General features: G+C 38.8%; 1 protein-coding gene across 7 annotated transcripts in view; it reads right to left on the reverse strand.

Annotated features, from left to right (window-relative positions):
• The window catches only part of CNOT4 (CCR4-NOT transcription complex subunit 4), a 140,721-nt gene extending 124,163 nt beyond the window's left edge, over positions 1 to 16,558 (reverse strand). For 6 of the 7 annotated variants that reach the window (XM_068549515.1, XM_068549513.1, XM_068549514.1 and 3 more), the window contains exon 1: positions 16,352 to 16,558. The gene's annotated coding sequence lies outside the window, so the exon portion shown is untranslated. Of the gene's footprint in view, positions 1 to 15,549; positions 15,633 to 16,351 lie in introns of those variants that run through there. The other variant, XM_068549512.1, reaches the window with a different exon arrangement.
• Positions 16,559 to 16,922: the final 364 nt, after the last annotated feature.

Consider the following 16,922-nt stretch of genomic DNA (forward strand, 5'->3'; position numbering starts at 1 on the left):
CTTCAGAGAACAGAAGTAAAGACATAAAGGAAATGAACTGTGAAGTTCTTTTTTCAACTAATCTCCAAGCTTCTTTATATGTTGCATTACAGTGTAACTCCTCTAGAAATCATTAGCATTATGACAAGTACATTCAGAGTACCCAAAAAACATATCTTTCATTTTCCCCACAATTTTACACATGATTTCTTCTTCACCTATTTGTACCAATTTCCCTTTTACTGTCACGTTCAGCATCATTCTGTTGGAAACTTTATGAACAAAAGTAAAACCAACTCACATCAGAGACTTAAGAATGGGTTATCAAGATATCTGAAAAGAGTTTAGAGTATAAAATACTAATTCAAATAGAGCCAAAAGTCTTAAGAAATACAATATATCTATCTGGAAGTAGGGAAAAACAGAAAGGGCGGGAGTAGAGGGTGGACACTAAATTTGGCAGGGGTTGGAGAGAAAGCAAGTATTGCTAAAGGAGGTTAGAGGTAGTAGTGAAATAACAACAGATCTCTATTTTTTTTTTTTTTTTGGCCACGCTACGTGGCATGTGGGATCTTAGTTCCCCAACCAGGGATCAAACCCGTGCCCCCTGCAATGGGAGCATGGAGAATTAACCACTGGACCACCAGGGAAGTCCTCACAGATCTCTATTTTAAAAGGGTGGTCCAGTCTTCTACTCAAAGCAACTTTCTGCAATAGCAACCAACTCATACCTTCTCTTTCCAATTTCCTCTGGGATATAGGTGTCAAGTCTTTCTGTGTATAGGGTGGAGGAGAGGAGGGTTAGTGAGGAGAAAAGAAGCAGGCCATGAGCCATCCCTGACAACTTCCCCATCCATAAAAATTGGCAAAATCAAAGACTGCATTAAATATGCCTTCAAGATTTAGTAAGATAAGATAGACTAGAATAATCTCTAATCTTATCAATTCATGAAATTTCTTAAACTCAGAGCAAATCTTGCCATCTCATTTATGTTTTCAAAGGATCATTCTGACAGCTGTTAGTTAACAGACTATAAAGAAAAGGGTAAAAGCAGGGAAGTTGGTTAAAAGGTTGTTGCAATTACCCAGCAAGAGATGATGATAGCTATGGAGATGGGAAAAACTGGTTTAATTCTGGGTATGTTTTAAAGGTAGAGCCAACAACTTCCTGATGAAATGAATGTGGGATGTGAGAACAAGAGAATCAAGAATGATTTTACCAAGGTTTCTATCCTGAGCAACTTGAAGCTGCCAACAGCTAAAATGAGGAAGGTTTTGTGGGTGATGCAGGTATGAGAGGACAGACTTGGTGGGGAGAAGAGCAAGAATTCCATTTTGTATATGTTGAGTTTGAGATGTTTAATAATTATTCAAACGGAGATAGTGAGTAGGCAACTGGGCATACAAATCTGGAGTTCAGGAGAGTGGTCTGGACTAGAGAAATAAATTTGAGTCTCATCCATATTTAGAAGTAATTCAAAGCCATGAAACTAGCAGAGATCACCAAGGGAGTGAGAGCAGATAAAGATAATCAAGGAGTGAGCCCTGCCTGGGATCTACCAAGAAAGACTAAGAAGGAGCAGCCAATGAGTTTTGAAGAAAACCAAAAGAATGTGGTATCCTAAAAGGCATGTGAAACAAGTGTATCAAAGAGGAAGAAGAAAATAACTTTGTCAAATGTAGACTGATCGCATAAGACAAAGAACTGACTACTAGATTTAATAATGTCATTGTTGGGAGACCTGAACAAAAAAATGTTAGTACAGTGGTAGGGGCAAAAGCCTGATTGGAATAGGCTTAAGAAAGAACATGAGAAAACAATTAGAACAAGTGCACTTAGACAATGTTTTAAGGGGTTCTATAGCAATGGAAATAGAGAAGAGCAAGGAATAGTGATCAAGAGAAGATATTTTTATGATGAGAAAAATAACAGTATGTCTGTACACTGATGGGAATGATCCAGAAGAGAAGGAAGAACTGAGGATGTACAGAGAGGGAGGAGAATTGCTAGAGTACTGTCTAAAGTAAATGAAAGGGGATGGGATCTAACGCATTAGTCAGAGGAACTGGGATTAGACAGAAGCAAAGACAATTCATCCATAGTAATAGAAGGCAGGCAACGTCTTATCAGTAGGTACACAGGTGGTGGAGTCTATAAATATTCTTCTGACTGCTTCTATTTTCTCAATGAAGTAGAAAGCAGGTCCATCAACTGAGAGTGAGTATGAGGACGGTTGGAAGTTTGAGGAGAAAGGCAAAGGTATAAACTAGGTCATCTAGGAGAGGGGAAACCAAATGGACTAAGGAAATAGACTATGATTTCCAGACAATATTAAGGGCTTTTCAGTAACTTTCAGTCTTTAGTCCTTGTCAGCTGCACAGGTGCAGACATGAAGAACTCAGAGAATCTGATTTAACTAGGGTTAAGTTTTCGCCAAGGAAGTATGAAGAAGCAAAAAAGGAGCAAGAGAGGTGAGGCCAATGAAAGAGAATGAATATAATGATTGATACCTAGGTAATGAATGTAATACACTAGGTAAGAAGGGAATAAAGGAAATCAAGGTTGGCAAAGGACAGTGTAAAGGGAATACAAACTGGACTGGAGGTCCTAATGATAGTAAGCTTGTTGAGTTGGGAAGTATGTGGAAGGAGCTGAAAAGACAGACGGTGGTCAGAGAGGGGCTGCATGAACTGAAAGTCATGGTGGGGTGGGGGTTCATGTTATTGGTAATAACAAGGTGTAAGGTATGACCATGGGGACTTCCCTGGAGGGCCAGTGGTTAGGACTCTGTGCTACCATTGCAGGGGGCATGTGTTCGATCCCTGGTCGGGGAACTAGGATCCCACATGCCGTGTGGCGTGGCCAAAAAAAGAAAGATATGACCATGGAGTGGTGACTGAGATAGGGTGGAGAGCAAGATCATTAAAGAATTTTAGAACTTAAGAGGCCACAGTAATAGAAGCAACCCAGATGGTATATGTTGAAATTACCAAGAATTTTAAAAGGGATAGTGTTATTAGCAAGAATGACAGTAAGCTAAGAGCTAAAAGTGAAGAAAAGATGAGTAACTCAGAATGCAAGAAATGCCAGCAAACATAAGGGTTTTTGAACAATATAACCAGGCTCACTTTTTGACTCCTATTCCATGGAAGAGGTCAGAATGGGAAATGTAGTCTTAAATCTCAGTGCATGGACTCCCCACTGACCCCTGATGATAGTATATAAGAAAAAAATGAAAAACATTATAGCCAACACGTACAAGGCAGTGTCTTCAGAAAAGTAGAAAGCAGAGGAAGTATACAGGAAAAAAAAACAAGGATACAAGAAATTTTGCTGATGATGGAGAGGAGTGAAAAGGTAAGAAATATTCAGAAAATTGTGAGGATTCAAGTGTGTGACATGAACTGTCACCTGGGAGAATGGCAGTAACTGACATAAAAAGGGATAAAAGATATAATGAGATTAGCCCTGATGGACTTTAGGCAAGCAATAGTGTCTAGGCTGTGACTGCTAGAAGGAGGTATCAGAAGCTCCCTGTCAATGGAACACAAAAATCTGGGGAAGCACTGCCCTTTGTCTCAGTGCAAAGGGCTTTTCCTTCACCCCTAATGACGGCTTACAAGGAAACTGTAATGTACTTGTAAGGCTGTAGAGTTTTAAAAATTAATAATATAAAGAAGTTAGAACAGTTCCTAGATTCTAATAAGCACACAAATATAAGCTTTTATTAGCTAATCAAATATAAAATATAATTATTATAGGGAAAAAAAAAAAGAGATACATCTTACATTTTTTTCCCTCAGCTAAATGGGTATCCCACATGATTTCCAGGAAAACCAGTACCAAAATGGACTCAGAAAACCCATTTGAGAAGACAAAGTCTCTGAGAAGATCAACTTCTATGTAGTGTCCATCAATCTCAGAAAATTGGCTCTCCTCCAAAAATGTATCCCCACCACCACTTAAACTGATTGCCCCATCCACCCCACTTCAATGGTAAAATAATTTACTCATTCAATGAGCATATACTGAGCACCTACTATGTACCAAGTGCTATTCCAAGAACCTGGGATACATCAAAGAACAAACATCCCCATCCTAGTAGATGGAGATCAACAACAAACAGCATATATAATGAGTAAGTGGATTATATGATATGTTTGGAGAGAAGTATTATAGCAAAAAAAAGTTTTAAAATGCAAATATTAATATTAGGGGAGAGGGGCCTGGATGCTAACTGGAAATAAATAGGGCAGGCCTTAGTGAAAAGCACATCATGTGAACAAAGGTCTGAGAGAGTTGAGACAGCTATGTAGTAATTAGATAAGTGTTTTCCAGGCAGAGGGATAGTCAGAGCAAAGATTCTAAGGCTTTTCCATTTAGTTCTTACCACTACTTGGCAATAATTTTATTAATTTTTTTTTCTATTTCTTCTCTTCTATCGTCCAATCCTACTCTCTACGTTACTTCAGCAGTGGATGATAATAACAGCTAATATTTATCAAATATTTACTACATACCAAGCATTGTTGTAAGAGTTTTAAAAAGATTAAGTAATTTAACAGATCTATGAAATAACATAGATCTATGAACATAACAGATCTATGAAACAGATCTCCATCATTCACAAGGAAGAAACTGAGGCACAAAAGATTAAGCAACTTTCCTCAAGATTACAGAGTTAGCAAGTAGCAGAGCCCTGAAGCAGCATGTGTAATAAGTCTTCTGTACTGTGAAACTTAAGAACATTCAGCACAAAGACTGCCTCAAGTTTTCTCATTTCTAATAAATAGAATCTCTCATATTACACATTCAATAACTGTGAAAGCTGCTATTATAATTTGTCTTCTTGCCACTTTTATAGTCATTACCTACTATTGAATAGTCTTTAGCTACAGTCTGTACTTACCATCTTTCTGAACTTCCCGCCAATCTGATTTACATTCTCAGTCTACTGAAATCGCTCTCATGTGATTAGTTACTGTCACACACAAGCCAAAGGGCTTTCTCTATTCTCATTTTGCTTGAATGTTGCATTGAACTATGTCAATTCCTTTTTTTCTTCCTGAAGTTGAAGTGGTATCATACTAGATCTTCCTATCCCTGTGACTTCTCTCTCCTAGAAAGTCTCTTCCTTTGTTTTCTGAGACAAACTTTTCCATCTTCCTTTTACCTCTAATTGTTCCTTTAATAATACCTTTTTCAGGGACTTCCCTGGTGGTCCAGTGGTTAAGAATCCGCCTTCCAATGCAGGGGACATGGGTTCGACCCCTGGTAAGGAAACCAAGATCCCACATGCCGTGGAGCAACTAAGCCTGAACACTCTGGAGCCTGTGCGCCACAACTAGAGAAAAGCCCGCGTGCCGCAACAAAGACCCGATGCAGCCAAATAAATAAATAAATAAGTACCTTAAAAAAACAAACTGTTGGGCTTCCCTGGTGGCGCAGTGGTTGAGAATCCGCCTGCCATTGCGGGGGACACGGGTTCGAGCCCTGGTCTGGGAAGATCCCACATGCCGCGGAGCAACTGGGCCCGTGAGCCACAATTACTGAGCCTGCGCGTCTGGAGCCTGTGCTCCGCAACAAGAGAGGCAGCGATAGTGAGAGGCCCGTGCACCGCGATGGAGAGTGGCCCCCCGCTTGCCACAACTAGAGAAGCCCTCACACAGAAACGAAGACCCAACACAGCCATAAATAAATAAATTAATTTAAAAAAAAAAAAAAAAAACTGTTTCACTTCTACCCCTTTAAAGGTAGGGATCCAAAAAGCTCACTTTCCTTTGTGCTTGTCTCTGTTAACTCAGTCCCCCTTAAGGTTTATTCATCCAATAAGTATTTATTGAGCACCTACTATCTACCAGGCACTATTTGGGTCACTTTGGATACATCAGTGAACAGAATAGACAAAAAAAAAAAAAAAAAAAATCCTCTTATCCACATAAAATCAAATAAGTCTATGCTACCAAGGACACTCAAAACCATCTTCCCCTAAATACTATTTTAAACACATCACTCCCCTGACTTAAAACAAACTTGCAGTGATTGCAATGATTCCCCTCTTATCAAACACATCTAAATTTCTCTGCCTTAGTTCAAAACACTCCATAATTATTTTCTATCATACCTGTCCAGGTTCATTTTCCATTACTCCTTGATTCAAAAGAATTCCAGGTAGGTCAGTCCTTTGATTACCCCCTAAAACACATTACCTGTGTTTCCAGCTGGTCAAATAACTACTGAAAACGTATGTCTACTACCCAGACATAAAAAAGTACACTGAATAAAAAGATAAGTCTTCAAAAATAGATTTTTAAAAAATTCTTTCGAACGTATAAAAACAGCAAACACGTATCCAGGGCTTACTATATGCCAAACGCTATTCCATGCACTTTATATACATTAACTACTCATTTATTCCACACAACAATCTTAATAGCTGCATTCTACAAATGAGGAAGCTGAGGTCCAGACAGCATAAGGTAACTTGCCCTAGGTCTGACAAGAAGTGGTAGGAGTAAGATTCAGGCTCAGGCAGTCTGGTTCCATACTAAACTGCATGCTCCCAGCAGAAGCCATAAATAAAAATAGGGGGAATTGAAAGGGCTGGCAAGGAAATCTATAGGCCAGTGAAAACTATGTTCAACTATTAAAAAAATCATTTAAGTTAGCCCGTTACTCCAAGAGCAATATTTCCTTTAATATAACGTCATTTTAAAAATTACAGAATTCAGTAGTATATAATAAAAAGCACAATCTGTAAACACAAACACATCATATATTATTCAGAGTTCTCCAAAGCTGCTGAAAACATTTGCTAGGCATGACAAAAAAATAGAAGGCAACACACGACTAACAAATGTTCTTTTGTTAGCACAGCTATATTAAAGTATTTTACTCTAATACTTGTTTTCATTAGGATCAAACCGATTTGAATACAGCGCAGGGATGGTAACTACCTTAAAAAAGACTATTAGCTTTACTTTTTAGAAGCAAAATTCACATCTAGGACTAGGTCCAGGACAACAGAAAAGATTTTAGTAGAAGCAAGAAATTCCAAGAAAGTACCACGAAGCATCTAACATCAGTACCCTTCAACCTATCACCAACTCTATTGCTAAAGGACATTTTAAAAGATTTCTAAGTATTCATTTAGTACATTCATGAAACTACTTTATAACTGATTACATAAAATTAAAAATGAAAGGAAGAGGTTCTTCTATAAAACAATCTTAGAATAACCTTACGCCAATACATGAGCAAAATGAGGAGTATCACACGTATTTTCTTCTCTTTCCCATTTCCCCCTACCTTCTGGCAGATTAAAGACACAAAAATGGTCAGGTTTTGAGCTAGAGAGGTTAAAATGCACAAGCCTGGACAGGGATGCTAGTCTGACTTAGAAAAGGCTAAAGTCTGTAGCCTTCCCAACTAGAAGCCTAACTTAGAAAAGAAAACCTAAAGTATGTAGCCAAAGGCAGCAAAGGAGCCAGTGCCATCAATGCCTTAGGCAAAAATGCACCGTGGTCATTATTAGAATTTGAAGTGTTTCACTGTATTTTCTGCCTCTCCTCCCTTTTCCTAGGTTTGCAATGTACCTGCCCTCCCAGCTACCCAAGACACCCCCAAAGCCACTCACACAAAAAAGGGCTCCCTCCCAGGAATTTCATGAATAAAACTATGCAAAATACTAATAATTTGAGATTAATTCAAGTTGTTAAAATCTGGGAGAGATTTTTGGAGCATGGAACCATTTTCTCCTCTCCCCTCCACCACCCACTGTGACACTTTTAAGCGGCTCCACACTCAAGGCATTAAATTAAAAGTTCTTGGGGAAAAGAATGGATTGGCAGCTACCACTGAAAATATTCTCAAATACTAAGGTTCTCCTATACTGCATATTTGATATTTACTTCCTTCACACATACACTGGGTAGTAATGAGAAAGAAGCATAATCCTCCTCAAGATTCTCCTGCACAAAGGCGATAGCAATTCAATCTTAAATCCACAATTAAAATATTAAAGGCTCTGTTAAAACATACCCAAGGAGAAGGCAATAGCTTTCTATTCCAGTGACCATATTAGATAGTACGCATAACCCGCTAAATAAAGAAGGAAAAAAATGTCAAAAATAGTTCTGTCACATCACCAGGATTAAGGAGGTTTAGGATGGAGGGAACATCAATGAAAAACACGTATTTCCCAACAATGCACTATATTGCATCATTATCTTTATCCTTATTAATATTTCCCAAGTACCCGAAAGGTCCATGGCATTATTGTAGGTTATACCTTTTATAATAATGGGAAAGAAAATGATTGGTAAATTAAGGTAAATTTAATTTTGAAGCTGTAAGCACCTAAGCTTGAGATGTTTTCAGACTCAACTATGAGAATTCTTGAGATCCACATGCTAAATATTGTAGAAAGGGAATACATGTGATACTGAGGGAAGCAGGAAGAGAACAATGGCAATACAGTATTATTCATCTACTATTTACAAAGCCAGAAACAAGAAATCTACTTTTCCCCTGCTGCTTTAAGATAACAAATGAAATTATCCTTCACAAAACAAAGCAGCATGCTATCCAAAAATACACAATAGATGAAGTAAGTTGGTTTAATGAAGAGTGAACAAACCAAAACAAAGAAAAGAATAACTTCAAGGGTCTGAGAACTTAAAAAAATTCTCAAATAAAATAAATATGGCTGTTGTTTAACCAGATCTGTTTTTAATAATACCTTTGCAAAACAAAGTATATCAAAATAAATCAAAGAATAAGCTTTCACTTAATAATGTCCCTACATTCTTCTTTGGCCTGCTGACCTATCCTTATCCATCCTTAAAGGAGGTTGGGGCTGACAATATTAGTGCCCTATTCATCAGAATTTTATGCCATTCCTTCTGTGTTAATCAGGTCATTGTTAAACTTTAAAGCTATCCAGTAATATATACTGGTTACAAGCTGTTCAAATATACATTTCCTAATACTTCTTCTGAACTCTTACACACATAAGAAGCAGATGAGGCATCAATTTCCCTTTTACAAATGAAATATGTTCCATCTCATTATCATGTAATAAAGATTTTCTTTATTTTCCAAACTCCCAGTGAATACATATCTAAAATTATTTGAAAACACTGGTAGCTATTTTCTGCTGAATTTTCTTGAGATTGTTACTTGAGTAATCATGCATCACTTCCTTTTCAAAAGCTGGGCTTGGCTAACAAATTGCAGTTTACTATCAAAGACAAATAGACATTTCTTCAGTCCTCTATTCTCCAAAACCTTGTTGTCATTTCTGGATATAAGGACTGAAGAGAAGATAGAATCAATTAGGTGCCAAATCGTGTAGAATATCCACACCAACATCTCTCAGGTGGCCCCTTACCTCAGTGGCCTACTCATTAATTTTTCACACTCAACTCAACTGTCAACCCCAAAATATGCTGCACACTACTGAAGAAGGAATCTTTTTAACAGTACTTTCATCTTGTCATCTACTGCCCCCAACCAACTACTGGCTCCTTACCGTAGCTGATCAGATTCAACCTGACACTGAATATACCTTATAATCTAGCCCTACTCTAGCATACTAATTTCTCTGACACCATTCTCAGAAATTAACACCTTATTCTACTGAGATCAGACTCCTTACACCTCTCTCACATCATGCTGGTCCCCACCAAGTGTTTGCTCCTGCTTCCAAGCCCCACATGGAACGTATGGAATGTTCTCCTTCTGAAGATGATCTGCCTATGCAGACAGTACATATTCTTTATTCAAGTCCCACTTTCTCAAGGAAGCCCTACTCCTAGATAACCCTATACTAACATAATGGACTCAGACCCATGTATCAAAGCGTTAGTTGTATAATGCTTTGGATAGTGCTAGTTATATTATTATGAAAGTATACCCAACAAGATAATAAACTCTTAGAAGAGGTTGGGCCATTTCCCAAGAAGTAGGTCTATAATAAGTACTTAAAGACTATTTGACAAATTGATTGAATAATCCTGATTTTTTTAAAAAAATCAAGGATATTATATGTCAAAAAGAGTTCTAGTACAAATGAAATAATTGTGATGACGAGGATTTGCTTCAAAATAATCCAGGTCAAAGAGTAGGGGGACAAGGAGTAAACTAAGTGGGGGCATAGGTAAACCCAGATTGACTATGAGCTGATGATCTTTGAAGTGACACACACATAGAGATTTGTGTCTACTTTGGTTTAAAAATTTTCACGTTAGTAAGTCAATTTTTTTAACACTAATAATGTCTTTACTTCATTTTAAATGACAAAACCAAGGCATATCATAACACTTTTCTTTACCCAACAAATACCTAAGTCCCCATTTAAAGTACGAAAAAGAATTCTGGAAAGATCTAATTTGACAGGGAACTTGTATGAGCTAATTCTCAACTAAGAATTAATTTAAAAATTAAAGGAAAAAATCTAATCGAAATGGAGGGGATCTCCATCAAAAGAAAAATTAATCTTACTACCAAAAGCAATACTGCTTATATTTCAAATTTTCATTCAATTACAGCATTCACAAAAGGGTCCACCCAAACAATAGCTGAAAAATCACGAAACATTGTTAAAAAAAGAAAAAGCAAAATATGAAAGGCAGAAAATAAAAAGAAAAAAAGTTGCTACAATCAATGTTCAATAACCCGAATCAGCCAATGTTATTTCAAGAAATTCACTATCTGAAGACACCAATTGCCCTTAACAGGGATTGAATTAGTAGGTTCTTAAATAATCAGGAAAATTAGCACTTCCTCTTTATTCTGAGAACTGAAAAATATGCTTAAGAAATTTCAGATATCTGGCTTAATGACAACATATAGCTCCACCCCTTTGATATTTCAGTCTATAACTACTCTTCAAAATTCAACCATTATTTCCCTACATCATCGTTCACTAATTCCTTCCAAAAGCAGTGATACAAACATCTACTATCTTTAAATGCTGGCATTTTATTCTTCTAATTACACTGCTTCTTTGCCTTGACTTTTTTTTCCCCCCAAACTGGTTTTAGGCATATGTACAAACCAATCTGATTATTTTGATTTCCCCTTCTCCATATTTTCTCTAAATACTCAAGAGGGGAGGTTTTAGATACCATAACTAAATAACATATTTGATTGTGAACAGATATCCGACATATACAAATAGCAAGTTTTATCCCAATAGCAATACATCATCTGCCCATCACCCAATGCAATTAAAGTTTAAAACAGGATAACTCTCTTGTATAAACAGAGTTTAGAAAGAATGAAACCATCCTCACAAATAAACTCCTTAGGAGAAAAATAAACTCATACTCAAATTGCCTTGTACTTGCCCTATCTTTAAAGTTTCATTTTCCTAGCAAGTAAAAGTAATCATCTTCTTTTTAGTAGCATGTAATTTCTCTCTTCTAGTAAAAGAAAAACTGTTACGGGAAAGCTAATCTAAGGGGCCAAAATAGTATTGAAATTTTCTCTTCTATAAACTACTTTCTGATTAAAAAATAAAAGAATCATGCTACAAAAAAGAAATGTGACAAAACCCATTGGATTAATATTACTACACGTGAAAAAGTTGACATTTACTACACAATCTTTTCTAATAAAGGTCACATAAGTATCAGATTAAAAAGAATTTTGAAAAAAGTTTTTTCAGAAAACCACTAAATATAGGATTAACAGTCCCACTATCTTCTTTCATTGCATCACTAAATAAGTGAGTAAATTATGCCATCTTTATAATTTGTGTACTCTCAACTTTTGAGAAAAAAATATTACTCTCTTTAAAATATCAGTGGTATTGCCACATTTTATGTAAGAATGGGCATTTGCAGATTTTTCCTAATATCTCTGAGGTAACACAAAATTTTTTAAATCTCAAAACGTGTTAACAAGTTTTATCCAATACATGCTATTCCAGTGGGATGAAAACCATTTACAAGTTCCACTTAGATTAAGAAATCCTTTGAGAAAAGTATGTAGTACATTCTAGTTACACTATTTCTAGAGCACTAAAAATCTCTATAACCTATTTCCCTACCGTTTTTCTTTAGAACTAACTGAGATGAATGTAACTTACTTCACAAAAAGTCAAGACAGTACTATACTTAATGACAGAAAGCTAACTGAATTTTCAGCAGAGGTTTAAGTTTTCACAAATTAAAACTTTCTATTTCGGGCTTCCCCGGTGGCGCAGTGGTTGAGAATCTGCCTGCCAATGCAGGGGACACGGGTTCGAGCCCTGTTCTGGGAAGATCCCACATGCCGCGGAGCAACTAGGCCCGTGAGCCACAACTACTGAGCCTTAGCGTCTGGAGCCTGTGCTCCGCAACAAGAGAGGCCGCGATAGTGAGCGGCCCGCGCACTGCGATGAAGAGTGGCCCCCGCTCGCCGCAACTAGCGAAAGCCCTTGCACAGAAACGAAGACCCAACACAGCCAAAAATGATTAATTAATTTAAAAAAAAACTTTCTATTTCACTTGAATGGTCTATAAAAATAATAACATTGGGTTTCCCTGGTGGCACAGTGGTTAAGAATCTGCCTGCCAATGCAGGGGGACACGGGTTCGAGCCCTGGTCCGGCAAGATCCCATACGCTGGGGAACAACTAAGCCTGTGCGCCACAGCTACTGAGCCTACGCTCTAGAGCCTGTGAGCCACAACTACTGAAGCCCATGTGCCTGGAGCCCGTGCTTCACGACAAGAGAAGCCACCGCAACGAGAGGCCTGTGCACCGCAACGAAGAGTAGCCCCCGCTCGCCTCAACTAGAGAAAGCCTGCATGCAGCAACGGAGACCCAATGCAGCCTAAATAAATAAATAAACAAACAAATAAATAACTTAAAAAAAATTTTTTTTTAAATTATAATAACATTGAGTTGAAATAGATTAAATCAAGTGCTATCTGCAGGCACCAGAAAGAAAAAGAAACTTTTTTTTTAATGAAGAGTGTAGCTTACCTTAAAGCAGAAGTAGCGAAGGAGAGAAGGGGAAGATTTCTAAAATCATAGTGCTTAAACTGAGAAGATATTTTTTCATTATATTAATACATATAACATCATTTTAAAAAGAAAACTTCCCTAATGCAAGGAGTTCATCCTTAAGCAATGCCCTCTTTCTTTTACAAAGTAATAAACTGCAAGTTATCGCTAGTGCTCCAATCAGACTGAAGTTGAAGGGCATTACAAAACAGTTTTTCTGTCTTTTGCCATTTGATTATAACTGTCTCATCCTAATAAAATTAAAGATTTGTCTATGGAACTTTATGAAAACAAATTTCATAACAAGTCAACCTTAAGTAACTCATGTTCAAAAACCCTCTTGTAGAAATAATCTATTCAATTGAAGAATTCAACTACTGAAACTGGCAGAAAGTATTCCAAACTATCAAAAAAAAAGAACCCCACGAAATTATGAAGCTACAATACTCAAAATGTTACATCTAAGAAGTTAAACCACAGGGGCTTCCCTGGTGGCCCAGTGGTTAAGAATCCGCCTGCCAGTGCAGGGGACACAGGTTCGAGCTCTGGTCCGGGAAGATCCCACATGCTGCGGAGCAACAAAGCCCGTGTGCCGCAACTACTGAGCCTTTGCTCTAGAGCCTGCGAGCCACAACTACTGAAGCCCGTGCGCCTAAGACCCCGTGCTCCGCAACAAGAGAAGCCACTGCAATGAGAAGCCCGCGCACCGCAACTAAGAGTAGCCCCCGCTCACGGCAACTAGAGAAAGCCCGCTGCAGCAACGGAGACCCAACACAGCCAAAAATAAATAAATAAAATAAATAAATTTATAAAAATAAAAAAAAGTTAAACCATACAAAAATATTTTGAACTCTCAGCTCTCTATTTCCTATCAAAATGTCAAAGAACTTTAGATATCTTCTTCAGCTGTGTTACAGATCCCAAAGTAAATTGATTTTGACTTCACAGTGCTGAAACTAAGAATTTGATGATGGCAGGAAAAAAACTATAGAGTGGAGAAAATTACTTGAGAATGTTTTTATTGAAGCAAAATATCTTTACAAAAGAAAAAATGTATTAAAATCATTTACCCTCTTCTGCCAGACAAACAGTCCTCTCCTAGAACACACTGCTTACAATTCAGCCAAGTATGACTGCCAAGGGTTTCTAAACCCGTGTGTTAGGCTTGTTCAAAGTGGAAAGCTTCTCCACCAGTGTATTACAAAGAAAAATGAAATATATTTTTTGCTTAGAGTTGAAGATCAATTGTATTAAATATATTCCTACTGATAAACTAAAAGTAAGTAATATTTTTTTTTAAAAAACCTCAGGTCAAACTTAGGACAAGGTTTGCTATATAAATTGCTTCCAATTCTCAGGAAAGTCGGGATTTATTTAGTTTCCCCAAATTGTGGCTTAAGTGGCTGAAAGGAAAAATGAAGTTTTATAAACAGCTTTCCTAACCTCGGTTTACATTTGATGAAACAGGCCATTTATCGCAATCAAGTGAATATAATGTCAAATGTAAGATTCCATCAAGTATTACAGATAAAATCTGTAAAAAATCACAATAATGCAGTAACATCCAAAAGTGATTTAATGGGCAACTATATGTATTTATATTTACACTTGAGGTATTATTACTTTTGCAAATAAGAGGTATATTGCTGCATGAGATTGCTACTATGACTTAATATTTTTACATACATCTTAAGAACACAACGTCTTATTTATGTTTAAATTTGAGATGTATGTATCTGATCTACGTAATCCTGTTTGTTTTTCTGGTAATTCTTTACTTCACAGTAGTCTGATTATAGCAAAAGCTCCTTCTTCACAAAACAGACATCATAAGCCACCATTGGCTTCTAGTTTTCTGCTTTTTAATGTAAATAATAATGACACTGAGTGTTACCAAATGCATTTATGTGCACAGCTTTGTCATTTCTTTCCCAGCCCCCTTCTTTTCTATGGAAAAAATGAGATTTAGTTTTCAAAAAAAAATCGATTTTTCTTTTGCTTATAGACTTAATGGTTTTCAAGAGAAGACAATGTATTCAGATACCTACCATTCTAGATATGTTATGTTAAAAGAAAGAACTTCCCAAATCCAAAAATATCAAGTCAGTCAGATATTAGCTGGAGAGGAAATTTCCACTCAAACTATAAATAAAATGTCATCAATTAAGCTGAACATCAATAAAACTGAGTCAATAATCAATTCTCAATTTGGAAGGAATCTGTAACCCACATATAACCTGCATATAATCAAAACACCACTTATATTTGCTTGTGGAGCTCACAGATGAATTTGGTTGTGTGCCAGATTTATCTTATTTTTAAACGCCCAGGCTAATATTGGTTGGTATAATCAGAGCCCACATTAAGTATCCTGGGGAGACTCAATTCAGAAGAACGCTTGGTAGCATGGAAAAACCGGTCCAAAATGGAAAATAAAACAAAAACAAAAACAAAAAACCACGTCCCAACAGAGCGAAAAATCCACAAATAGATCACTGAAAGCAAAACGAAGACGCTCCTCTCCGGAGTAGCCTGAATAAACGAGCTTCACTCAAAACGTGTAACAGTATCCTACCTCACTTTATTCACTTCCCAACTTCCTTGACTTTTCAGGGGCCAACACGGGGCATCCCTTTTTTTCTGGAAGTGTATGCTGAAAGAATCTGTATAGGAAAGAGGGAAGGAACGGACAATACCCAAGAACGCTGTGAAACAGGTGGGTCAGAACGAGCAGCAGCATAATCTAGATACTTAAGGGGCAGCTTTAAAATGACAGATGTGGTTACAGGAAAGACTGAAAATCGGACGAAGCCCTAGGGTAGCAGATAGGCTGGGGGCTAATGGCAAGCACCGGGGGGAGCAAAGGCTAACTCCACAGTGGTAGCAGCGGAGCAAAAAACAAGCAGCAGGACGAGTGGGCAACGAGCAGTGGGATTAATGAGCCCCACGGGTCAGAGTGGAAGTGATGGCTTCGGTCTTGGGAGACGGGAGCCACTGGGGAAGGACGTCAGAGAGGGGCAAGGGGGTTGGGAAAACAGGGAGTCCTGAGACCTAAGATCCCTGCCCCTACAAAAACGTAGGGGAGAGCACTGAAGACGAGCAGCCGCCTCGGCTGCCCAATTGAAGAGATTTTCGAAGCAGTCGAGGCTCGCCGCCGCGCAGCCTTCTGCCCCGCTCCCTTTTCCCGGCGGTAACTGCTGTGGCGTAGAGGGGAGAGGGAGGAAGAAGAGGAGGAGGAAGACCGAGAAGGAGGCTGAAGATGAGGCGGGGGGTGGGGAGAAAGGGGGGTGCGGCCTGCACAGTCCCAGCGAAGCCTCCGCTCTCTCGTAGCCGGTAAGCCCCGGGTTTCCCCTAAGCCCAGCCCCGCACAGACTCACCCGCCTGCCTTGCCTCGCTTTTCCCTTATCCGACTCCACGCGTTGCTGCGTCCTCACAAGAGACCACTGAACGAGTGTCGGGGAAAAAACTCTTCAGAAACGGGCCTGATTGCTTCAGCGAGTCCGACCTTTACGGCTGAGAGAGAGACTCTCAGCTTTCGGTGGGTTCCACAGCCAGACGGGCCACCATCTTACATTAGGGTAAGACTCCTCCGGCCTCCGGTGCGCAGGCGCACGCCGATCCGGCGGGGAGGGGCGGGGGAGGGGCGGGAGGAGCGGCGGGGGACTGCTCCCGCAGCATCCTGGGAGTTGTAGTCCTCGGAGGGTAACAGCCCAGAGGCAAGCCGGGAGTTGATGTTCTCACTCCGAGGGCGGATGGGATAGCCCACCTCACGTGCCTGTTACACTATTGCCTTTCTTCGTGTTTTGCTTCCTTCTTGACCCGCGTGTGCTGCTCCGCTGTCATTTGGTCGGCGGCCTTCGTTAGCGGTTCCGTTTCCTCGGTGTTTGCTCAAATATGGGAGACCAAAACTCGGGGCCGGCGTAACCAGTTTGGGGGGAACCGACACCG

Source organism: Eschrichtius robustus, chromosome 8, assembly GCF_028021215.1.
Source record: "Eschrichtius robustus isolate mEscRob2 chromosome 8, mEscRob2.pri, whole genome shotgun sequence".
NCBI classification, from domain to species: Eukaryota; Metazoa; Chordata; class Mammalia; order Artiodactyla; family Eschrichtiidae; genus Eschrichtius; species Eschrichtius robustus.